This window comes from Bos grunniens, chromosome 14 (assembly GCF_055505025.1).
Source record: "Bos grunniens cultivar Pamir isolate PY7600 chromosome 14, Bosgru_T2T1.0, whole genome shotgun sequence".
In the NCBI taxonomy this organism is placed as follows: domain Eukaryota; kingdom Metazoa; phylum Chordata; class Mammalia; order Artiodactyla; family Bovidae; genus Bos; species Bos grunniens.
Window position 1 is genome coordinate 24,914,494 of NC_141178.1, and position 26,232 is coordinate 24,940,725.

Sequence of the window (26,232 nt, forward strand, 5' to 3'; positions counted from 1 at the left end):
ATTTTCCCAACCCTTCTTAAAGCAAGTTATGCATGTGGGTGGTTAGTGAGGAGCTTGTGGCTTTTGAAAGAAATCTACACTAGGGGCAAGATTCCAGCTGGTTGAGCAAATAATAGTTCACTTCACACCTGCTTAGTGTAATGGACATTTTCAATGCTTTCTGCACCCCTGCCCTGGAGTTAGGAACCTGGGCTTGAAGATTGGATTGTTGACGTGTGCGGTCATTTGAATTATTCCTGGACTTGTCTCATCTGGTTTTGGCAGAATGCAGTTATAAAGTCAAGCTAAAAATTCTCTAGGGAAAGCAATGCATGTGCCAGCTTTCAATGTTCTTTGGAGATTTTTTTCAAAAAGACATTTATATGGAATTTTCTGTACTGGTAAAATATACATTACAAATGTAAATAAGGACATTGCTAAAGTCATTACCATTTACTGGGATTTAAAATTATTTTCATGTGAATTTTAGAACATGCCCTGGGGTAGTATTTAATCCTCCTAACCGTGTATTTGAGTGTCCTTATCTAACTTAAAGGATGCCTAAAATAAAAACTAGAACAATACAATTCAATGCACAATGATTAACTATTGTCTTTAAGGGAGTACACACAAATTCTTTACAGTCTAGTATCATACAGATCCTCAACTGATGATTTTTAAGATGTGTGTGTGTGTGCGCGCACGCTCAGTTGCTCAGTCATGTCCAACTCTTTGCGACCCCATAGACCATAGCCCTTTAGGCTCTTCTGTCCATAGAATTTTTCAGGCAAGAAAACTGGAGTGCGTTTCAATTTCCTAGAAATTGGTGGAAGCCCATCTTCCACCATGAAAAACAACACAGAAAATGTAACATATGCGTGCTATACACTGCTCCCAAAAATGATCAGGGTTAATGTCCTCAAATATCCTTGTTGCTCGACCTCATTTGAACTTCTGAAGCTTAGAACTGTCCAGTGCTCATAAAATTATATGTTTAGGCTTTTAGTCTTGAATATTTAAAGGATAAATGACCTAAACAATGTAAAAAGTGTTTTCTTAAAATGTGAGCTATAGAATAAGAGTATCCAGGAATTTCATTCATGTTAATCCCTCAAGAAAAGTTCAGTTCTTAAATAAATTTGGGAAATTCTGGATTAAACAAATTTAAACAGGATTCATTATTGAAATTCTGTATAGTATGTTACGATGTCACATGCCTCTAGATAGAAATGAGGCAATAAATATTTATCTAGTCCCTACTGTGTGCCAGGAACAGCACCATATTTTGCTCAAACAAACGTCAACAAATCAGATATGGTTTCTGTCCTCACAGGGTTTTCGAAATAATAGGAAGGGAGAGATTAAACAATGATATAAATATTTAGATTGCATAAACTTTTAAATTGTATGGTGCTATAAAGGGAAAGAATAAAATGCTATAAGAATGAACAAGAGGTACCAATTTAACTAGGGGATGGATTTAGGGAAGAACTCTGGTAAGAAGTAAGATGTAAGCTGAAGCTAAAAGAAGTAGGAATTAGCCAGATAAAGAGGGGCATTTAGTTGCTCAGTCGTGTCTGACTCTTTGCAACCCCATGAACTGCAGCCTGCCAGACTCCTCTGCCCATGGGATTCTCCAGGTAAGAATACCGGAGTGGGTAGCCATTCTCTTCTCCATGGGATTTCCCTAACCCAGGGATGGAACCCCGTCTCCTGCATTGCAGGCAGATTCTTCACCGTTTGAGCCACCAGGGAAGCCCCAATTCCATGTAGAGTGAACAGCAAAGACAAAGCCTTGAGGTAGGAGAGAGTTTGCTAAATTGGAGGAAGAAAAGAGCAGTGGGGCTAGGGTACAGTAGACAAGAGGCCACGAAGAAGGAGAATAAATAGTAAAATGTAAATTCATGCAGAATCTTAGAAGCTATATAAAATATTTTTAAGTGCAATGGGTTTTAGCAAGAGGACTGGTGTTAAAATATCATTTCCATGAAGTAAAATAAAGTATTACATTCAGCATTCCCCAACTGTATTTGACCATGGAAACATTTTGCTGAGAAATTTCCTGGGAGCAGTATCTTTAAAAAACATACTATCTGTTCTAACCAAGGATTGTGTCCTCAGATTGTAAGTGACAGAAAAGCAAAGGAGACTTCGGCAGTTCAAATTCATTTATCAGTATCAGAAACATTCAGAAGGATGGCGGCCAACATGGAGGAGGGGTGCAAATGTTATTAGGCTCAAGTTTCTCTTCATCTATCAGTCTTTCCTGTCCCTGTTTTAGTTTTATTCTGAGGCTCATTAGTATGTCCCCAGAAGCTCTGGAATTTTCCTACCGCAGGGACAAGGTGAATGAATCATCTCCTCACATGCTCCCAGACTGCATGTCAGTAGGAAAGAGAAGCCTCTTTCACAGCATTTGCAGGAAAATTACATTGCCTCATGTACCTCTCATTGAAGTGCCTGTCTGGAATCCAATCACCGAAGTAACCACAGGCTATGTCAATGGGTTTAGGCCTAGGTTACCTGTAGCCTTGATTATTTGGATTCACAAACATAAATCTAGGGTGAATACGACAAGAAAGACACAAGGCTGGAGAGGCAGAGAGCAAAACTACAGTGTGATTTTTTTTTTTTTAATTTTAGTGTTTTAAATTATATGAATAAGTTTGAAGTAATCATGTTGTATACCTTGTGAAAAGTATATAAGAGGGAAATGCAGTAATGTTTCTAAAACAAACACAATGTGCTTTTGTTGCTTCTGGGTGGTTATAGAAAGTAGAAAAATTAGGGAAGGATGAAGTAGGACACTTACGTTGTTACTACCACTGATAAGTCACCTCCATTTTTGACTTTTCTTTTTTTGTCTTTTCTTTGTCTTTCCCATCTGCATGGAAATTAGCCTACATAGTGAGTGAATCTGGAGAAGGTGATGGCACCCCCACTCCAGTACTCTTGCCTGGAAAATCCCATGGACAGAGGAGCCTGATAGGCTGCAGTCCATGGGGTCGCGAAGAGTCGGACACTTACTGAATGACTTCACTTTCACTTTTCACTTTCATGCATTGGAGAAGGAAATGACAGCCCACTCCAGGGTTCTTGCCTGGAGAATCCCAGGGACAGGGGAGCCTGGTGGGCTGCCGTCTATGGGGTCGCACAGAGTCGGACACGACTGAAGTGACTTAGCAGCAGCAGCAGTGAGTGAATCACTAAATAATGATGTCATGTGCTTCACTGAAATTGTCATCAGCCCTTCCAATACACAGGCACACACACACACAAATATGTATGCATGTGCATGTATGTGTGTATATAAAATATACATGCCTTTATAAAAACATAAAATTTCAGGATTATAAAAGGATGATTTTACCATTAGAGTCTTCAATCAAAATGTTCTCTAGAGTTCTTTTAAGATAGTAATAGATATTAGAATTTATAAGAGGCAGTAAGTCAAACTCCTGAGCATGTAAAATCAAGTTTAGAAGTATAAGAGTGAAAAATAAATGCTCTTCTATGAGAAGCTTATATGTTCTGAGTGATCAAAATAGACTTAGATAAACTACAGAGCCTGCATAAAAACCACAGGTCAAAGAAAAGCTATGACCCTTACAGAATCAACTAGCAACATATTTTTAGTCTTAAAGAGAGTGTTTAACACTTCTGGTCATTTATACTTTGTTCCTCATTTTATGACTGTCATCTAAAAATAGTTGGGGCCATACCAAGGCAGGAATTGTTAGGGAGGAATTTGTGGATTAAATGAGACTTTGGGGAATTCTTTTCAAGGAGGTTGTTGGAAGTCCATTGCAGAGAGTTCTAATAGGATGTCAAATAGACAGGGAAATAGTTTGGCAAATGTTATTTTACCATTTCCAGCTCAAAAACAGGTCTATTTGCCTCAAATCCCAAGAATGGTCCTATAGCAAATTTCTTAAGGATTTCCAGATTTATAGACCATCAAGGCTAGATTATATTTTCTAATTTCATTCTGGATATTTGTGTCCCTCTAAATTCCTCTCTCACCCTAGAGAAATAACAGAATTAGATTTGCTTTTAGAAGTGAAGAGAAAAGCCAAGTATACATTTTCTCTTTTCTCTCTTTGGGTTCTTCTGAATTAGGTACATAGGTGCAGAAGTTTTAAAGGCAGTGGGTTTAAGCATAAATATTATATAAATGTACTGTTTTGCTTAGCAATCATTAAGTGTTAGAACACTTAGTTTATAACTTATATCCACAGTTGCCCTGTGTCATCTTACTGGTTGATGTTTCCTTATGAAAATCCAAATTTACACGAGCTTATTCCTATAACATAAAATTTACAAATGTTTATTCTTAAATAGCTGTATCTTTAGGTTTTATAAGAAAAGGGATTAGTAAACAATGAACTGTCACGTGTCTCTGTGATGTAAAGAGGGCGTCATTGGAAATGTTTTTAGAATTATTAATACAACTACTAAAATTATTTCCTGAATCATACAAAATCCCATGCATAATGTTCTAGATGCTTTTAAGTATTATACATGTTTATTCTTTAGTTTAAAATATAGATTCTTGTACTCTATATAAGAATACTAATATTTGTATATGTTTAGTTAATTAAATTTTGCTAAGGTGATGCGTTAGAATAAACACATTAAAAAATCTCTTAGGCATGTGTTATTATAAAATTACTGAATAATGTACTTCAAAAGTTAGTAAGCCAATTAAGGTAAAATGCTGACTATAAGAAACAGTGTAAATGACAGAGGAAAGTAGCAACATGTAATCCCAGTAAGGGTATACATCTACAGATAGGAACAGATTGGAGGTAGAAGATTCCAGGAGCAGTCCAGAAAAACAGAGTAAGTTAATAAATAAAAAATAATTTAGAAAATAACCTTACTATACCAGATTAATGGTGATCAACCATGATTGTCTATCATTTTAGCATAGTCTAGGGAGCTGTAAAATTATATCAGTGGCTGGGGCATCACTAAAGAGTTTTGGATTTCATGAGTCTGAGTGTGGTAAGTGGAGGTTTGAAGGGGAGAGGACTGAGTTCATCATACTCATTTCATGACCATTATTGTCCTTGGCCTTTGCCTGACCAAATTCCTAATTCTTTGAGTTTCTTTGATCCCTATGCCACACTTCATTTCTTCTCCCACCATAGGAAACCATTTTGATTTCTTATACAGTGTCTGTATCTGTATGTATGTATACATATCTGTATGTATACATACATTTGTGTGTATCTGTATAACCATATAAAATGGTTTACATCTGTTGAATTGTGGAAAAGCCATGAGTCATATATCTCCACTCCTATTTTTTCTCCTTGGGATTCCATGTTACAAGGTCATTCTATTTTGTTCTGTGTCAATTTCTGTGGAATAAACAATGTACATGAAGCAACAATGGATAGTTATTTCTCATGATTCAAGGGCAGTGCTGTTGGTTGTACATGGTCTTATTTATGTCTCTGCAGTCAGCTGTGATTCGGGCAACTGGAATAGTCTGGACTCTCCCTCTTTGTGGTCTTTTATCTGGGCTTTTTTACATCGTGTTTTCTCATGGTTCCCAGGGAGTAAAAGCAGAAGTTTCAACAATTCTTCTAAGACTTCATTTAGGAAATAGAACAATATCATTTCTTTTATATTCCTTTGATCAAAACAACACAAAGTCTAGCCCAGATTCAAGAGGCAGGGAAACAGCCTTTGCTTTTTAATAGGAGAGGTAACCACATTGTAAAGGTCAAGGAAAAGAGAAACATACTTCGTTGGGACTATCACTGTAACCATCAGCCTTACATGTAAAATACACACACACAAAATGAAGGAAAATAAGAAAATGTAAGAAAATGTAAAAGAGTAATTGCAGACCACTACGAGGCACTGAACAATATTTACATAATCATCATGATAATTTAAATACTATTTATCAATCTGAGTAAAGAGAGGATGATAACTCTAAGGCTAGATGCTCATCTAGCATCATACAATATTAACGATAATTTATAAAATCAATAAATTATGGAAAAGTAGCATAGTATTTTATTTTTAAAAATTGGGGTAAATACTTAAGGAAATAACTTGAAAAATTAAAAATTGAGCCTCTGGGGAATGGTTTTTGGATTGGAAAAGACAGGAATTTCTATTTATTTTGTGTGAGTGTGTGTGTTATAGGTATTTTGTCAAATTTTTAAAGTGTGCACTTTAATTTTTTAAAGAGCTATTATAGAGCAATGGGCTTCCCTGATAGCTCATTTGGTAAAGAATCCATCTGCAACGCAGGAGACCCTGGTTCAATTACTGGCTTGGGAAGATCCCCTGGAGAAGAGAAAGGCTACCCATTCCAGTATTCTGGCCTGGAGAATTCCATGGACAGGGTCGCAAAGAGTCGGAAATGACTGAGCGACTTTTGCTTTCACTAAACATACCTTAAAATAGACACCAGCATGTCAAAGTTTTAGTGATGCCATATATTATAATACATAAGATATTATTGAACTAACAATAACATTTTGTTAAGGAGGATTTTTTTTTTTCATCATGAATCTAGTTGTTTAGACACACGACATTTATTTAAGCTTTATTGAGGTATACTGAACAAATAAGAATTGTGTTAAGGTTACAACTGGATGTTTTGATATATGGATGTTTCTATATATGTATGCTTTGTGAAATTATCAACACAATCAAGCTAGTTAATATAGGCCTCACCTCAGCAAGTTACCATTTTCTTTCTTTCTTTACCTCCTCCCTTTCTCCCTCCCTCCTTCCTTCCATTTCTCTCTCCTCCTCTTTCTTTCACATGTAAGATCTACCCTCTTAGAAAGCACCAAGTTTACAGTACAGTATTGTTAACTAGAGTCACTATGTGGTATCTTATATTTTTTAAAAAGCCATGTTTTATTTAGTATCACATTTTGCAGTGAACACTTATCTGAGAATTTTAATCTACCACATTATATTTTTTATTTTCTTTTATAAGACCCCACACATAAGTGAGACCAAATAGTGCTTTTCCTTCTCTATCTGATTTATTTCACTTATCATAATGGCCCCAAGGTCCACCTCTGTCATTGCTTGTACCATGTTATTTTTTAAAACAAACACAGTAAACAAGGAGGTGATTATGAAAAAAATTTGACTGATATGATGGCTAAACTACATTAAAGTAAAACTCAAGAATTCCTATTTTCTTTTTCTCAAATTTATATAATAATCTGAGGAGCCTCAAAAACACAGGCTGTGACCTAGAACATTCAGTTCAGTTCAGTTCAGTTGCTCAGTCATGTCCGATTCTTTGCGACCCCATGGACTGCAGCACACCAGGCTTCCCTGTCCATTGCCAACTCCCAGAGTTTACTCAAATTCATGTCCGTTGAGTTGGTGATGCCATCCAAACATCTTATTCTCTGTTGTCCCCTTCTTCTCTGCCTTCAATCTTTCCCAGCATCAGGGTCTTTTCTAATGAGTCAGTTCTTCGCATCGGGTGGCCAAAGTATTGGAGTTTCAGCTTCAGCATCAGTCCTTCCAATGAACACCCAGGACTGATCTGCTTTAGGATGGGCTGGTTGGATCTCCTTGCAGTCCAAGCGACTCTCAAGAGTCTTCGCCAACACCACGCTTCATAAGCATCAATTCTTCGGCACTCAGCTTTCTTTATAGTCCAACTTTCACATCCATACGTGACTACTGGAAAAACCATCGCCTTGACTAGACGGACCTTTGTTGGTAAAGCAATGTCTCTGCTTTTTAATATGCTGTCTAGGTTGGTCATAACTTTTCTTTCAAGGAGCAAGTGTCTTCTAATATCATGGCTACAATCACCACCTGTAGTGATTCTGGAGCCAAAAAAAAAATAAAGTCTCTCACTGTTTCCATTGTTTCCCCATCTATTTGCCATGAAGTGATGGGACCAGATGCCATGATCTTAGTTTTCTGAATGTTGAGTTTTAAGCCAACTTTTTCACTCTCCTCTTTCACTTTCATGAAGAGGCTGTTTAGTTCTTCACTTTCTGCCATAAGGGGAGTGTCATCTGCATATCTGAGGTTATTCATATTTCTCCCAGCAATTTTGATTCCAGCTTGTGCTTCATCCAGCCCAGTGTTTCTCCTAATGTACTCTGCATATAAGTTAAATAAGCGGGGTGAAAATATACAGCCTTGACATACTCCTTTCCCTATTTGGAACCAATCTATTGTTCTGTGTCCAGTTCTAACTGTTGCTTCCTGAACTCACTACAGATTTCTCAGGAGGCAGGTATGGTGGTCTGGTATTCCCATCTCTTGAAGAATTTTCCGCACTTTGTTGTGATGCACACAGTCAAAGGCTTTGGTATAGTCAATAAAGCAGATATCTATTTTTCTGGAATTCTCTTGCTTTTTCAATGATCCAGAGCGTGTTGGCAATTTGATCTCTGGTTCCTCTGCCTTTTCTAAAACCAGCTTGAACATCTGGAAGTTCATTTACTGTTGAAGCCTGGCCTGGAGAATTTTGAGCATTACTTTACTAGCATGTGAGATGAGTGCAATTGTGCAGTAGTTTGAGCATTCTTTGGCATTGCCTTTCTTCGGGATTGGAATGAAAACTGACATTTTCCAGTCCTGTGGCCACTGCTGAGTTTTCCAAATTTGCTGGCATATCGAGTCCAGCACTTTCACAGCATCATCTTTTAGGATTTGAAATAGCTCAACTGGAATTCCATCACCTCCACTAGCTTTGTTCACAGTGTTGCTTTCTAAGACCCGTTTGACTTCACATTCCAGGTTGTCTGGCTCTAGGTTAGTGATCACACCATTGTGATTATCTGGGTCGTGAAGATCTTTTTTGTATAGTTCTTCTGTGTATTCTTGCCACCTCTTAATATCTTCTTCTTCTGTTAGGTCCATACCGTTTCTGTCCTTTACTGTGCCCATCTTTGCATGAAATATTCCCTTGGTATCTCTAATTTTCTTGAAGAGGTCTCTAGTCTTTCTCATTATATTGTTATCCTCTATTTCTTTGCATTGATCACTGAGGAAGGCTTTCTTGTTTTCTTCTCTCTCCTTGCTATTCTTTGGAACTCTCCATTCAAATGGGTATATCTTTCCTTTTCTCATTTGCTAGAACATTACTTTTAACTAATCTTCCTTAGCCTTATCATATGGGTAAAACAGAAAAGATACGTCCTTTTTCAGTTTACTTCCCCTACCTTTTAAGATTTTCCATGCCAGGTTCTATCCAGTTCTCACAATTTCTGTGAGCTCCCACTGTCCCAGCCTCAGCTTTGTGTTCTATCTCTAGAGGCCATGGTACTAATTTCTCCTTCACTCATTAAACCATATTCATTACACACAGGACATGGACTTATCTACCTATGATACAGTTCCTAGAGTTCTATAGCTAGCTGTCTTGGTGCCAAATCAAGGAAACTCAGCAAAGATATAACAATAAGCTCTTGTTTCATAATTGTCCCTGCTGCCCAGTCTCCAAATGCACTGAATCACCTATCACCAAAAGCACAAAAATCAGTAAATGTCATTATTATTTCCAAGTGCTGATGTTTTTCTTCTCCAACATCTGTGCATTCATTCCTTCCCCTCCACCTTCATTAATTAAGTTGTGCTAAATACCATATTGATTACTGTAGTTTACTTTTTAAAAAATTCAAATTTTGGTACCAACCCATTATCATTTATTATCAGTGTTTTCTCTGCATTTTAGAAAATATTCAATTCTCCACTTTGGGGTCTGCACTATTTCCACTTACACTTTTCAATGAGTTCCATTTTTCTAAAAGTAGGATGGATACAGCAGAGAATGATGATATGAGATATAGATTTATAAAACAAGTTTTTACACAGAATTGTTCAGGATCTTCCCACTGCAAGTGACAGATAAAAATAAATGAAACTGTCTTAAGCTAAAAAATGAATAAAACTTTATGCATGGTTATTCAAAACCTTAACCAACATCAGTTGAACTCCCACTTACTCCATCCATCTTTAAGTTTTGCTTTTTTCTGTGTTGGGTTAAGTCTCAAATACTTTCTTTTCTTGGTGGTTGCACCAACTTCACTTTAAAATTTATCTTCTCAATATTCTATCCAATAATTCCAATAAATGTCTTAAAATGGAGTCTAATAGCCTCTGATTGGGACACATGCTTTTTCCTGAATTTATCCCATAACCAGGTGACTTCAGTGACCTAATTGGACATATCTTGGTTACATGCCACCTCTTATATCTAAGGGTAGAAACATTGTCTTATAGAACCACATGGACTAGAGTGGAGAAGGGGTGACTTTTAAAAGATGAGAGTACTATTTGGAGAACATAAAACCAGTATATGTAAACTTAAAATGAGAGGAAGAAAATCACATAGATATTATATCAATAGAGAGTATATATGAAAATATAAACAAATAATTATGAAGCTTAGTACATAATGATATAGTCTTGGAAATATTTGACATGGCAGTAATTATAGAATAATCCTTATTTTTTTTTTTTTTTTTGTAAAAGACATAATATTTAAGCTTATTTGGAGAGTCACCAAAAAGTAGATGAAAGAATTTTCCAACAGGCCCTCTCTAACAAGGGTTCAAATTTTTTTCAAGAACCAGTGATCTTTTCCCCTCTAGATACTGGGGAAAAGAGGTAGATTACCTCAAAGGCATAGGCATATTCATAATACGTGTCAGGATGAGGTCCAAAAGCTTCATTATTATACATTTTTTCTGTACTTACTTGTAAATATCTTTTAAAAGTGTCATTTATGGAATACTTAGCTTCTTTACATACGTACTAATAACAAGGGACATATGAACGGAAAATGGATAACAAAGATGAGTATTACAGTCTTTAACTTAAATCCCTTTCAGGTGTACTTTGTTGCCCCTGCAGCAAAAGCAAGTGAAATTCACAATCCTGTGCAGAAGCTGCTTTTTCCGAAGTTGAGTGTAATCTGCAAAGTTGTAATCAGAGTAGGTTGAGAACAGTGCTCCAGACCCAGAAACAATCTCATCTTGTGGAGAAATAATTGAATTGTGAATAATGACTGGTGACCAAGAAATACCCAACACAATTTAGGAAAAAGACTAGTCTACAAATCAGAGGTCTGGATTCTGGCTCTGATTTGTTAATTTTCTGTGTGATATTGGGTGTCCCTGGTGGTTCAGTGGTAAATATTGACAATGCAGGACACATGGGTTTGATCCCTGGATTGGGAAGGTCTCCTGGAGGAGGAAATGGCAACCCACTCCAGTATTCTTGCCTGGAGTATCCCATGGATAGAGGAGCCTGGTGGGCTACAGTCCATGGGGTCGGAAAGACTCAGACAAGACGGAAACTAAACATTGGCTAAAGACTTCACCATTCTGGGCTTCAGTTTTCCCATCCTTAAAATGTGTGTGCATGTGTACATATGATTTCTGTTTTCTAAGTTCACTTCCAAGTACTAAGCTTCTATAATCCAGTGGGATGAGGAGATGAAAAGACATATGGATCAGAAAAGCACTGTTGAGAGCCTGTACAATTGAAACACAGCAATTGCTGTGCTGCTAAAATAAATACTGAAGAAGGGTTCTAGGCATGGGTGTAGAAGGACATCAAAATACTGGCAGCCAGGATCATCAAGACATGACTAATGGAGGGGACAGTGCCCTGAGCTCACCTCCTTCCACAGCCACATCAAAATTACAACTATTTATACAGCAAATAGAAAAACATCTATTTCTGCTTTATTGACTATGCCAAAACCTTTGACTGTGTGGATCACAATAAACTGTGGAAAATTCTGAAAGAGATGGGAATACCAGACCACCTGATCTGCCTCTTGAGAAACCTCTATGCAGGTCAGGAAGCAACAGTTAGAACTGGACATGGAACAACAGACTGGTTCCAAATAGGAAAAGGAGTACATCAAGGCTGTATATTGTCACCCTGCTTATTTAACTTATACACAGAGTACATCATGAGAAACACTGGGCTGGAAGAAGCACAAACTGGAATCAAGATTGCTGGGGGAAATATCAATAACCTCAGATATGCAGATGACACCACCCTTACGGCAGAAAGTGAAGAGGAACTCAAAAGCCTCTTGATGAAAGTGAAAGAGGAGAGTGAAAAAGTTGGCTTAACGCTCAACATTCAGAAAACTAAGATCATGGCATCTGGTCCCATCACTTCAGGGGAAACAGATGGAGAAACAGTGGAAACAGCGTCAGACTTTATTTTTGGGGGCTCCAAAATCACTGCAGGTGGTGACTGCAGCCATGAAATTAAAAAACGCCTACTCCTTGGAAGGAAAGTTATGACCAACCTAGATAGCATGTTGAAAAGCAGAGACATTACTTTGCCAACAAAGGTCCATCTAGTCAAGGCTATGGTTTTTCCAGTGGTCATGTATGGATGTGAGAGTTAGACTGTGAAGAAAGCTGAGTGCCGAAGAATTGATGCTTTTGAACTGTGGTGTTGGAGAAGACTCTTGAGAGTCCCTTGGACTGCAAGGAGATCCAACCAGTCCATTCTGAAGGAGATCAGCCCTGGGATTTCTTTGGAAGGAATGATGCTAAAGCTGAAACTCCAGTACTTTGGCCACCTCATGTGAAGTGTTGATTCATTGGAAAAGACTCTGATGCTGGGAGGAATTGGGGGCAGGAGGAGAAGGGGACGACAGAGGATGAGATGGCTGGATGGCATTACTGACTCGATGGACATGAGTCTGAGTTAACTCCGGGAGTTAGTGATGGACAAGGAGGCCTGGTGTGCTGTGATTCATGGGGTTGCAAAGAGTCAGACACGACTGAGTGACTGAACTGAACTAACACAGCAAATATTGATGATTAAAGACCAGAAGACTAGCAGAAAACATCTTCTACATCTTAAGGTATAGACAAGGAGGCACAACAAGATGGTTCTGAGGGGAAGGAGACATGGTATAGTCAAGACCCATATCCCTAGGTATGACCTACAAATGGGAGGATAATTACAACTGCAGAGTTTCTCCTCAAGGAGCGAGGGATCTAAGCTGCACACTGGGGTCCCCAGTGCAGGACACTTGTACCAGCAAGACTCACCCCAAAAATGTTTGGCTTTGAAGACCAGTAGGACTCAATATCAGGAGAGCTAGAGGGCTTCAGGAAATAAAGTCTCCACTCTTATAGGGTGCACACAAAATTTCACACATTCTAGGGAATAAATATCTAGGGAACAGATATTTCCTTCTAGTGAATCCAGGGAAGAAGCAGTGATTTGAAAAAAGCCTAGGTCAAAGCCATCTGCTGATTTTGGAGAACCTCCTAGAGAGGCAGGAGACAACTGGAGCTCATCCTGGGAACACATTAATAGACACTGGCAGCAGCCATCCTGGTGAGCTCATTCTACCATGAGCACACTGGTGCTGGTGAGTGCCACTTTGAATCCTCCTTCTAGCTTACTGGTCCAATGGACCAGGCTCAACCCACAAGCAGTTCGTCTGCCTTAAGACCCTGTGAGCTCTCTGAATTGAACAATGAATTGGCAAAATTGCAGGATACAAAATTAATATATAGATCTATTTCATTCTTTTATCCTAAAAACAATCAGAAAGAGAAACTAAGAAAACAATCCTATTTACAAATGCATCGGAAATTTAAAAATATCTAGGAGTTAATGTAACTGAGGTAAAACATCTGTACTTGGAGAAATGTAAGACACTAATGAAAGAAACTGAGGATGACACAAATAGATTGAAAAGTACACCATGTTAATGGGTTGAAAGAATTGATATTGTTTAAATAACTGCTCAAGGTAATCTACTAATTCAAAGCAATTTCTATCAAAATGCCAATTCTATTTTTTATAGAACTAGAACAAATAATTATAAATTTTGTATGGAAACACAGAAGACCCCGAATTGCCAAAATGATCTTGAGAAATAAGATCAAAGCTGAAAGGATCACACTCTCGGATTTCAAACTATCCTGCAAAGCTACATTAGGGGAAACAGTACGGTACCAGTACAAAAACACAGATCAATGGAACAAAATACTGAGCCCAGAAATGAACCTACACTTATATGGGCAATTAATCTACAACAAGGAGGCAAGAGTATACAATGGGAAAAAGACACCCTCTTCAATAAATGGTGCTGGGAAAACTGGACAGCTATATGCAAAAGAATTGAACTGGATTACTCTCTCACACCATGCAAAAAATTAATTAAAAATAAAGATTTAAATGTAAGACTTGAAATCATAAAACTTCTAGAAGGAAATATAGGCAGTAAGCTCTTTAGCCCTGGTCTTAATAAATTATTTTTTGCAATATATCTTCTCAGGCAAAGGAAACAAAAGCAAAAATAAATAAATGGGACTACAAAAAACTAAAAAGCTTTTGCAGTGTGAATTAAGCTATCAATATGAGAAAAAGTCACCTACTGATTGGAAGAAGTTATTTGCAAGTGATATATCTGATAAAGTGTTAGTATCAAAAATATACAAAGAACTTGTAAAACTCAAACTCAAAAAAACCAAATAACTTGATTAAAAATAAGGAGAGGATCTAAATAGACATTTTCTCATAGAAGACATACAGATAGCCAACAGAAGCATGAGAAGATGCTCAATGACACTAATCATCAGGGAAATGCAAATTTAAAGCCATTATGAGAAACCTCACATATCAGAATCCACCATATCAAAAAGATAAGAAATAACAAGTGTTGGAAAGGAGGTGGGATAAAGGGGACCAAAGTGCAGTGTTATTGGGAATGTAAACTGGTGTAGCTGCTATGGAAAGCAATATGGATTTTTTTCAAAAATTAAAAATAAAACTACCATGTGATCCAGCAATTCCACTCTGGGCATTTAAACAAAGAAAACTGAAACAGTAATTAGAAAAGGTTTATGCACCCCTATGTTCATGGCACCATTATTTACAATAGTTAAGATACAGAAACAATCTAAGTGTCCATCAATAGATGCATGGAAAAATAAGATGTGATATATGGGGCTTCCCTGGTGGCTCAGACAGTAAAGAATCTGCCTGCAATCGGGAGACGTGGGTTTGACCCCTGAGTTGGGAAGATTCTGGGCTTCCCAGGTGGCACTAGGGGTAAAGAACCCACTTGTCAATGCAGGGGACATAAGAGACAATGGGTTCGATCCCTGGGTAGGGAAGATCATCTGGAGATGGGAATGGCAACCCAGTCCAGTGTTCTTGCCTGGGAAATCCCAAGGACAGAGGAGCCTGGCAGGCTACAGTTCATAGGGTTGCAAAGAGCTGGACACGACTAAAGTGGCTTAGCACACACGCATATACAAACAATGGGATATAGCCACACAAAAAAAGAAAAAGGAATCTTGCTATTTGCAACATGGATGGATCTACAGGGTATTAGGCTAAGTGAAAAAAGTCAGGCAGAGAAAGTCAAATACTATATGAGGACATTTATACTTGGAATCTAAAAAATGAAACAAATGAACAAACATAACAAAACAGAAATAAGCTTTAGATATAAAAATCAAACAAGTGTTTGCCAGAGGAGTGGGGGATGTGCGTATAAAACATAAGTGACAAAGATTAAAAGATATAAACTTACAATCACCAAATATATGAAACATGGATATGAAATATAGTGTGAGGAATGTAGTCAATAATTATGTAATATCTTTGTATGACAAAGTGACAGCTAGTAACTAGACTTACGGTGATCATTTTGAAACATATAGAAATGTCAGATCCCTATGTTGTATGACAGGAACTAAGATAGGTTGTAGGTCAGTTATACTTCAAAATCAGAAACAACTAGAAAAAGATTAGATTTGTGGTTACCAGAGGCAAGGATGGGAGGGTGTAAGAATTGGATGAAGGCAGTCAAAAGGTACAAACTTCTAGTTATAAGATAAATAAGTACTAGGGGTGAAAGCTACAACATGATAAATGTAATTAACCCTGCTTTATGACATATATTAAAATTGTTAAGAGAGTAAATCCCAAGAGTTTTCATCACAAGGAAAAAAATGTTTTTCTTTAATTTTGTATCTATATGAGATGATGGATATTCATTAAACTTACTGTGATAATCATTTCATGATATATGTAGGTCAGACCATTATCCTGTATTCCTTAAACTCAAATGGTGCTGTACGTCAATTATATTTTAATAAAACTGGAAGAAAAAAAAAGAAATGACTCAGGGAGGAGGTAGCTCTCCTGCTCAAGTACATGTGGCCCAGCATGAGAAGAGAGCTGGACAATTGGTCAAGATTGGAGATCGACATGGCCACCTGTGAAACCTGCTTCCTAGAACCTAAAGCATTTCTTCCTAGAACTAACCCCAGCCAGCAGCATGACTGTACCAAGGAGCAACTTGGTCTGAGCTGCTAGATCAGTAACGGGCTCACAAGCCAAAGTTGACCAGTGAACCTGTTCTTCAGAGATTTGAATATGGCATAAGCAACATTCCCCTCTTGAATGGCTGGCCTTATAACCTGTGAAGTGTGTAACGGTCATGGCTTCCACCACATGGTTGAGATAACAGAAGAAATGAGAAAGAAGGATCAAGTGAATATTCAGAAATGTGAATAGTCGTGAGGCAGAGAAATTCCTCCTGGTTGTGAAATTCCTCTCCTATTCTTCCTGAGATCCCCAGCAACATTCTTGCCCTGGGGTTCTATGAGACTCCCCAGTGTTATCTTAAATAGTTATTAATTCATGATTTATTTCCTAAAGTTAATTTGAATTCACTCTAACTCTTATCAGCTGGTGGTAACTGGAGTCAAATGTGTATTTGATCATAAGCTAAGCTTTAATATTTATTATAACTACTGGAGTTTTTGTGGATGAATTATTAGATATTCAGTATTAAACATAGATTATTTCCTTTAGGGCCCCCAGATTTTATGAAGTGGGAAATCTTATCCCCTTTCTACAGGTGAATAAACTGACTGATTTGTTTGTCTTTTGTTTAATGATTTTTTTATTGTGGTAAAAATCCTATAATATACAACATACTATTTAACCGTTTTAACTGTACAGTTCAGTGGCACTAAGTATATTCACATTGTTGGCAACTCTCAGCATTAATCCATCTCCTGAATTTTTCACCTTCCTGCACTGAAACTCAGTCCCTGTTAAACAGTAACCCCCATCTCCCCTCCCCACACACCTATCCCCCAGCCCCTGGCATCTGCAAATGTACTTTCTGAGTCTTTGAATTTGACTATTCTAGGTATCTTGTATAAGTGAAATTAAATGGTATTTGCACCTAATGTATATTGTAATGCATTTTTAAAGTTAACTTAATATATATCCTACAGATTGTACCTTCTTCCTGCCCCATCATGCTGTAACAGTAGGTTTTCATTAGTTACCTATTTCATAAATAGTAGTATATGTTAATATATATAACCCCAATCTCCCAGTTTATCCCATCCCACAAAGAAGATGTGGTACATATATACAATGGAATATTACTCACCTATAAGGAGGAATGAAACTGTGCCATTTGCAGAGATATGGATGGACCTAGAGACTGTCATACAGAGTGAAGTAGGTCAGAAAGAGAAAAACAAATGTTGTGTACTAACACATATATGTGGAATCTAGAAAAATAGTACAGATGAACCTACTTACAAAAGCAGAAACAGAGACACAGACATAGAGACTGATGCTTGCTTTTGTCACTCATCCTGAATTCAGACAGCTATTCAGTGGTGAGGCTACTTTCTAATAGACTTCTCTTAGCTCCATTCTAACTCTACTCTCTTTAATCTCAGGCCCATGCTTTTAATCACTAATTCATAAGATTCGGTAAGATGATTTGCCAGAGGTAAATCTGGGATAGAGAAAGTATACAAAATACTGGTTTTCCTAATATTTTTCAATTTTCTAGAAAATCAGTTTAATTTGGGGTTGCTGCTGCTGCTAAGTCGCTTCAGTTGTGTCCGACTCTGTGCGACCCCAGAGACGGCAGCCCACCAGGCTCCCCCATCCCTGGGATTCTCCAGGCAAGAACACTGGAGTGGGTTGCCATTGCCTTCTCCAATGCATTAAAGTGAAAAGTGAAACTGAAGTCGCTCAGTAGTGTCCGACTCTTAGCGACCCCATGGACTGCAGCCTACCAGGCTCCTCGGTCCATGGGATTTTCCAGGCAAGAGTACTGGAGTGGGGTGCCATTGCCTTCTCCGAATTTGGGGTTAAGAATGGAGATAAGAGGAGAGTATTTAGGGGAGCGTTTATCAAAATGCATTTTCTTATGTCAGATCTCTGTAATTCCAAACATTGAAGACTCATGGAGTGGCAAAGGAAAGGAAATTATGTAAGGGCTAGTCATTAAGAAGCGAAGCCTGTGCATCATTTGGCTGGTATTTGCCAGTGCCAGGGGTCAAAAGCTTCCACTTCAGGCACTAGTGGATTCTCCCTCAGTGAATTTCCCCCAAGCTTCAGGGCTGCATAACTCTTCTTAAGTCTAGCAGGGTTGCTTTCACAAGTAGTTTTAATCACAAACATTCAGTTGGCCACAAACACATTCCTGTACAATTCCTTCATGGGTGCCTTCTTAAGAGTGAGCTGAACTGTTAACTTACTTTTAAACAAAACAGAATAGTTGAAATGTCTGACTGCTTCCTATCAGTATTAAAAAAATATGGATTTATACAACAGCTGCAGCTTGTTCAGTAGGATTGTTTTACCCAAAGAAGGACAAAACAAAAAGTAACAAGGGAACACTAATGTTCGCAATGGAAAGAAATGAATATACCCACAGCTTTTTAATGTTGCTTAACATAAAAATGGCTTTGAGGATTAAATAAGTAACACCCTATTATGATTCATCTTATTTCCAGATGATTAGCAGTGCTGGGCCACAATGATTATACAATGACGAAAGAAAAGGGGAGAGTAGGATTTAGACTACACTATAAAAATTCAACACCAGTAACTACAAAACAGTTGATTAAACTCTATAAAATGACATAGCTGCTTTAAAAAGAATGGCAAAAATATGCCTTTGAAGTTCTTCCTCATTGACAGCCCTAGTAATCTTTCCCCATGAGTGAATGAGTTGGTATATTTTCAACTGACCAAAGTTACATAACAACATTAAATAGATATTAAATATTTTATGAGCACTCATAACCCACCACTGCCAGTTAACAACTCATCCAAGCATGCATGATGCAGTAGCAGTGAGAGGGGAGCCACTAGCTGGATCTCTTAGTGCTGATATCTTGGCTGAACCACAGATTTTATGGTCAGTCCTTGTCTTTAAAATCAGAACTGGGTGTTCTCAGCCTGCCAGAGATAATCAGTTTCTTAGGAACGTACTTGTTCATCACATCATTCAATAAGCATGGCACAGAGGATGAGAGAGAAGAGTCAGGAGCCAGCGGTCAGGTGTGAACCTTACCAACTCTCCCACTTGGCCGTATGGCTTAACCACTGTGTAACGCAGTTATAACTAGTCAAATGAAGATAATATTAATTCTAACAGGATTGTTATGAGAATTAAAAATGTTAGTCATTAGAAAACCTTTAGGACAGCACTTGACACTGGAGTAAGCACTATGTAATGGCAGAATACAAAAATGAGCGTCATTGGCTTGTCCCAGCAGTACTTATTATGTGCCTTCCAAAGCTTGGACAACATGAGTTGCTTAAGACTGACAAAGTACCTGCCCTCGTGGAACTTATACCCTGGTTGGATAAGGGAGACAATGAAAAAGTAACAAATAGACAAGAGTATGGCTTCCCAGGGAGAAGGCAATGGCACCCCACTCCAGTACTCTTGCCTGGAAAATCCCATGGACGGAGGAGCCTGGTGGGCTGAAATCCATGGGGTTGCTAAGAGTTGGACACGACTGAGCGACTTCACTTTCACTTTTCACTTTCATGCACTGGAGAAGGCAATGGCAACCCACTCCAGTGTTCTTGCCTGGAGAGTCCCAGGGATGGGGGAGCCTGTGAGCTGCCATCCATGGGGTCGCACAGAGTCGGACACAACTGAAGCGACTTAGCAGCAGCAGCAGCATGGCTTCCCAGGTGGTGCCAGAGGTCAAGAATCCGCCTGTCAATGCAGGAGACATAAGAGATGCAGGTCAATCCCTGGGTCAGGAAGATTCCCTGGAGAAGGGAATAGAAACCCACTCCAGTATTCCTGCCTGGAAAATTCCATGGACAGAGGAACCTGGTGGGCTATAGTACATGGGGTTGCAGAGCTGGACATGACTGAGTGACTCACACACAGCAGATACTAAAAATTTCTGTGAAGAAAATAAACGTTTAAATAAATGATGAAATGAGATTTGAGGTGGGGATATGAGGAGCAGGCACTGATCAGAAAAGCTCTCTTTAATATTTAATATTTATGAGAAGGTTCGTCATGTAAGGCCCAGAGAGAAGAGCTAGAGGATGCGGGGGGATAATCTGTGTCAGAGTGTGGGGTCAGTCTCATAGGAGCAATATGGTGAGAGTGGAGACGGAGGGCTTTTCCAAAGGAAAATTTAAGTCCTCCTAGCTGAACATGTGGAGAAGGCAATGGCACCCCACTCCAGTACTCTTGCCTGGAAAATTCCATGGATGGAGGAGCCTGGAAGGCTGCAGTCCATGGGGTCGCTAAGAGTTGGACACTACTGAGCGACTTCACTTTCACTTTTCACTTTAATGCATTGGAGAAGGCAATGGCAACCCACTCCAGTGTTCTTGCCTGGAGAATCCCAGGGATGGGGGAGCCTGGTGGGCTGCCGTGTATGGGGTTGCACAGAGTCGGACATGACTGAAGCGACTTAGCAGCAGCAGCAGCAGCTGAACACGAACTGATGGATTCTGGGCAGGTAAGCCCAAAAGATTTCTATCAGATATTTGAAGGGTTTTAACCGAGTAAATGATATACTCTTGGTTACATATATTAGGTACAATATTTTTCATCCATTATTTGACCATCAAAGAGGAGAGTGAAAAGTTGGTTTAAAGCTCAACATTCAGAAAACTAAGATCATGGCATCCAGTCCCATTACTTCATGGGAAATAGATGGGGAAACAGTGGAAACAGTGGCTGACTTTGTTTTTCTGGGGCTCCAAAATCACTGCAGATGGTGACTGCAGCCATGAAATTAAAAGACTCTTGCTCACTCCTTGGAAGGAAAGTTATGACCAACTTAGACAGCCTATTAAAAAGCAGAGACAGTACTTTGCCAACAAAGGTCCGTCTAGTCAAGGCTATGGTTTTTCCAGTAGTCATGTATGGATGTAAGAGTTGGACTATAAAGAATGCTGAGTGCCAAAGAATTGATGCTTTTGAAATGTGTTGGAGAAGACTCTTGAGAGTCCCTTGGACTGCAAGGAGATCCAACCAGTTTATCCTAAAGGAGATCAGTCCTGGGTGTTCATTGGAAGGACTGATGTTGAAGCTGAAACTCCAATACTTTGGCCTCCTGATACAAAGACCTGACTCATTTGAAAGGACCCTGATGCTGGGAAAGATTGAGGGCAGGAGGAAAAGGAGACGACAGAGGATGAGATGGTTGGATTGCATCACCAACTCAATGGACATGGGTTTGGGTGGACTCTGGGAGTTGGTGATGGACAGGGAGGCCTGGTGTGCTGTGGTCCATGGAGTTGAAAAGAGTTGGACACAACTGAACTGAAAAATACAATTTTTTCTTATTTTTCTGTAATTTAAAATAGATTCTCTGTAAGAAGCCATTCTCCTTGATGTCAAAAAATGTAATCTCAATGCTAAGTAAATTCAATCAAATTAGCAATTTTCCTATTCACCTCCCTCCTCTCTCTTTGGCTGAAATGACCTGCATGCCAGTGGGTTTATCTAACATCATGTCTTTATGAGGTTGTATTAAGAGAACCATCAGAATTGTGGTCCAAGATCCTCGTGTCTCCATGCTGACATCCACTGAAATGCATTTCATTTCCATCCCTCTTTGTGTCTTGGGATCTGTCTCCACTGGTATCTGTGGAGGAGTCACATTTCCATCTGACAAGCAGGCACTGGTCCACACACTGTATCCTCTTGGATGATACTGAAATTGATCCTCTCTGCAGAACTTCTGCATCCTTCTGAGGACCAGAGAAACTTTCTGATGTTCTCCAAATCATCAAACCTTGAGGTGGGAGGGCACACCAGCCCCTCTGTCCTGTATCTTCTTTTCCTCTGTGAATCACCTTGTGTGTGGGGTCACAAGAAGGTTTCTTGCCTCCTTAGGCTCACTCAGAGCTGGGCACCTAAAATTTGCTTTCTGACCCTACTACACCTCTTTTGGAATGGGGACCATCTAGAGAAAATGACTTGAGGCAGTCCTTCAGAAACTATCCAACCCCAGTTCCTACTGCCCTCTTCTCAGGCTCTGCTTGTCCTGCCTCAGCCTGAGTTCTGGAAAACAATTTTAGGGTAGAAAAACTGGATCATCTGTTGTATGCGTTCTTTTCAACTCTATTGGTTACATACAACAATTTTAATTTTGGTAATCAAAAGCCAGGCTTTTGGAACTCAAAAATCCTTTATTATACCCTATACTTTTGCTTGGCATTTCAAAAGTCTCTCTCTCTCTCTCTCTTTTTTTTTTTTTTTTTTGCGAATTGACTTTTCCTTTCCCCATTCAGTATTTTTCCAATACACTGTATTTTTCCAATACAGTGAGTCCCATCCATACTAGCTGATGTCTGAACTTTCCTCTTTTGATAAAATTTCTATGTGCTCCAGGTCCATTGTCAGTCTTTGTGGGAAAGTGAGGGATGTATATATATGAACATGGTTAGTTTTTCTAAATCTTGTTTTCCAGGTGACCATTCTCACTTGTGGGTATCTTTTTCTAAGACAGAACTTCCAAGAGCTCTTCCAAAGCGTAGTGGTAAAATTCAGTTTTTTATTGTAAACAACAAAAGTCTACTCTTTTTTAATCAAAAGGGATGTACTTGGTTCACATCAGATTTCACAGATGGAATGGCATACAGCAGGAATTTAGGAGGCTTGTCAGCTCTACAATCAATACAACAAACCTTGTCAATCCTAAAGGAAATCAGTCCTGAATATTCATTGGAAAGAACTGATGCTGAAGCTGAAGCGCCAATATTTTGGCCACCTGATACAAAAAAATTGACCCATTGGAAAAGACCCTGATGCTGGGAAAGATTGAAGGCAGGAGGAAAAGGGGACAACAGAGGATGAGATGGTTGGATGGTATCACTGATTCGATGGACATGAGTTTCAGCAAGCTCTGGGAGTTAGTGATGGACAGGGAAGCTTGGCATGCTGCAGTCCAAGGGGTCACAAAGAGTCAGACACAACTGAGTGACTGAATTGACTGTCACCTCTACAGTGGTAGAGAAAAACCTCTGACCATGACTCAGATCCTGCATCATTTACTCAGGTCGAGGTAGAGAGTGTCTCCCTGGCCAAGATTACATTCTACCCACTGCATGCAATGGGCCATGGAGAGGGGTTATCCAGGCCCAGTCACTCTATAATAGGAAACAGAAGCTACTTCCCACCAAGACGTCACACAGTGGCGAAAGGACAACTCCCTGAACAGAAATCAAGATGGGATTAGGAAGGTGAAGAACTCCTGGACAGACAAAATGACTAGGTCTACTGCCACCATTCTATGATTCTGTGTTTTAAATAAAGTATTCAGAAGGCCTAGAGATATCACTAATGTGCTGTTGGGGAGTATTACTGTGATTTCTTTCTAAAGAGTAACAATTGAAAAAATCCTTTACCTAGAAAGAACTTTTTAGACAGTTTAGACAATTCTTCCTCCTCTGCAAGGCTTTAGTTGTGTGATATCATATACATGGGGAAAGACAGCACACCATGAATATTCAGTTCCTCTGCTGACCTAGACAGATCATTCTTTTCTATTAAGAAATAGAAAATAATGAAATGTTAGAGCCAACATATGGAACCCAGTTTGGAAAAGAGTCAGGGAATATAATAGGTAAAAGAAGGGGAATGAGAAGAAGCTGGGAGAGGGAGCAGGAAAGAAAAAGCAGGAAAAGAAAAGTATCATTATAATGATACTTCAGGAACAGTTTTAAATGGAAGACAACAAATGAATCAGTATCATGAACTGAAAGAATCTCTCTCCCATCCTTCTTTCATGCCTCCTTCCCTCCTCTTCTCTGTCTCCCTCTCTCCTCCTTTCTCTTTAATTTTATTTTGACACAATATCTATTTCCTGGTATCTGCTATTAGGCAAAAGATTTCTGAGTTAACTTCTGCAATATTAACTCTACTCCTCACCCAAACAATCACCACAAAATGACAATTCAACAGAAACCTAAAATACAACACAGAGATTTCTAGGATTTTTTTTTTCTCTTTTCCTTAAAACTTCTAGAATCACCTTTAATATGTTCATTACAGCCAGAATGTAACTATTTCCCATACAAAGCTGACTTAAAACTGGCTTTTTGTCATGGTAAAGTGGTAAATAATCATAACATGATTTGAAAATGTATAGTTTCGTCTCAATCTAAACTACAGTTCCATGTAAGCTTGCCCACAAATGTGTTTCCACTAAATCAGGACAGCCTACACCCAATGGTGAGAAACATGTAGAACTCCATTTCCCGGGCTTTAACGATTTCTTCAACGGAAGAGTCCTTTAGATCTTAGTTGGATGTAGACCAAAAAATTCATTCACCCAGATCAACAAAATCATTTACTCACTTGGATGGAATCATCAGATAGGTGTGTCATTGGACTGGCTGCAAGATTTCTTAAGCATTCAAGTTGTATGGCTTTTTGTGATTCAAGTTGTGTGGCTTTTCATGAGAATAAAAATAATCACCACTATTACCTTCAATAATTACTGAACACAGTCTATCTTTCAGGAACCATGCTCAGCACTTTAAATGTAGTGTTTCAGCCAATCCTAATAACCTCTGTATGAGGCTATACACTGCCGTGTATTGAGATATGTATTTTGATAGTTATTACAATCCACATTTTACAGGTCTTATAGTTGTTTAGTCATTAAATCATTTGCAACTCTGTAGCCTGCTAGGCTCCTCTGTCCATGGGATTTCCCAGGCAAGAATACTGGAGGGAGTTGCTATTTCCTTCTCCAGAGGATATTCTTGACCCAGGGATCAAATCTGTGTCTCCCGCATTGGCAGGCGCATTCTCTACCACTGAGTCATCAGGAAGCTCTTTATACAGGTCTTATGAACAGCTGATACATAGTGAGCCAAGCTTTAAATCAAGATATGCTTATTCAAGAGCCCATAAGGCATTACATCCTGAAAGTTATGGGCTGGAGCACTTGGGCAAGGGTTGCTTTATCAAATTTGGCTTTGTAACTTAAACTTATGAGACTGATGATAGCACTCCAATATGCCTTGAGTGGATTTGCTGGAAGAAGGGCTTTTGCTAAGCTCACCAAGACACTAAGTGTATCATTCTGTTTTACTTTCTTCACAGCACTTCTCCAGCTTCAATGTGAGTTGAAGGGAGAAAGGATTTTGCCCATTTTTTTTTAAACAGCTGTTTCAAGAGCATCTTAAAAGACTGACCCATGGAACATGCTCAATGAATATTCTTTGAATGTTGCAGTTGCATATTGAATTTCAGTCATAAAAATAAACTCTGCATCAGATGCCCATATGAAAGGGAAAATCAGGCCATGGTCCCATGGATAATGTAATCTGTTTTCCCAGTTCTTTCCTTTACACATTCATCTGTATGCGTGTGGGCATTTGTATATATGTGTCTGTGTGCATGTTTTTGTATGGGGGAACATTCAGAGTATTTTCTCCAGCCTTAGTAGCATGGAGTCTGAAAATGTGCCATAGACAAACATTTAAAGCCCCAATTGCCTTTGAAAATTATTTGAAAGGACAACATATGAAAGTGATTAAAAATACGAGCTTAGTCTGGCAGCTGAAGTTAGATTACGATCCCTATAAACTCTAAATTACTTACTATATTCCCTTTACATTTCTCATGCAAATATTAGCATTTTCTTTCCCTTGATTACAATGTTAAGATATTTTGTTTCATTTTCTATCATATTTTCCTGGCTAGATCTTCCATTTGAATGTTAAATAGAAGCAGTAATAGAATCCTCCTTCTGTTCCTGATTGTAAAGTGAATGCTTCAAAATAAATTACAACAGTTGTATATTCTTGTTAGATTTCCATTAGTAATTGTGCCAGTTATCAACTTATTTCCTCTTGGCTCCAAGTATATACTTTATTGCCTGCTCTTTGAAAATGCAGATGGGCCCTTTAAATATTTTTCCTTTGACAGTCGGCATGACATTAAACTTGGGCTTCCCAGGTGGCTCA

At 38.7% G+C, this 26,232-nt stretch overlaps 2 long non-coding RNA genes across 3 annotated transcripts in view; one reads left to right on the top strand and one right to left on the bottom strand.

Annotated features, from left to right (window-relative positions):
* Positions 1 to 26,232, top strand: part of LOC147359199 (uncharacterized) — a 214,661-nt gene that overhangs the window by 139,403 nt on the left and 49,026 nt on the right. The window lies entirely within an intron of this gene.
* Positions 1 to 26,232, bottom strand: part of LOC147359201 (uncharacterized) — a 72,279-nt gene that overhangs the window by 1,308 nt on the left and 44,739 nt on the right. Inside the window, exon 3 of one of the 2 annotated variants that reach the window (XR_015140624.1) lies at positions 18,692 to 19,996. The exons of the other annotated variant lie outside the window; for it this stretch is intronic. This is a non-coding gene — a long non-coding RNA (uncharacterized LOC147359201). Of the gene's footprint in view, positions 1 to 18,691; positions 19,997 to 26,232 lie in introns of those variants that run through there. 2 annotated transcript variants of the gene reach the window in all.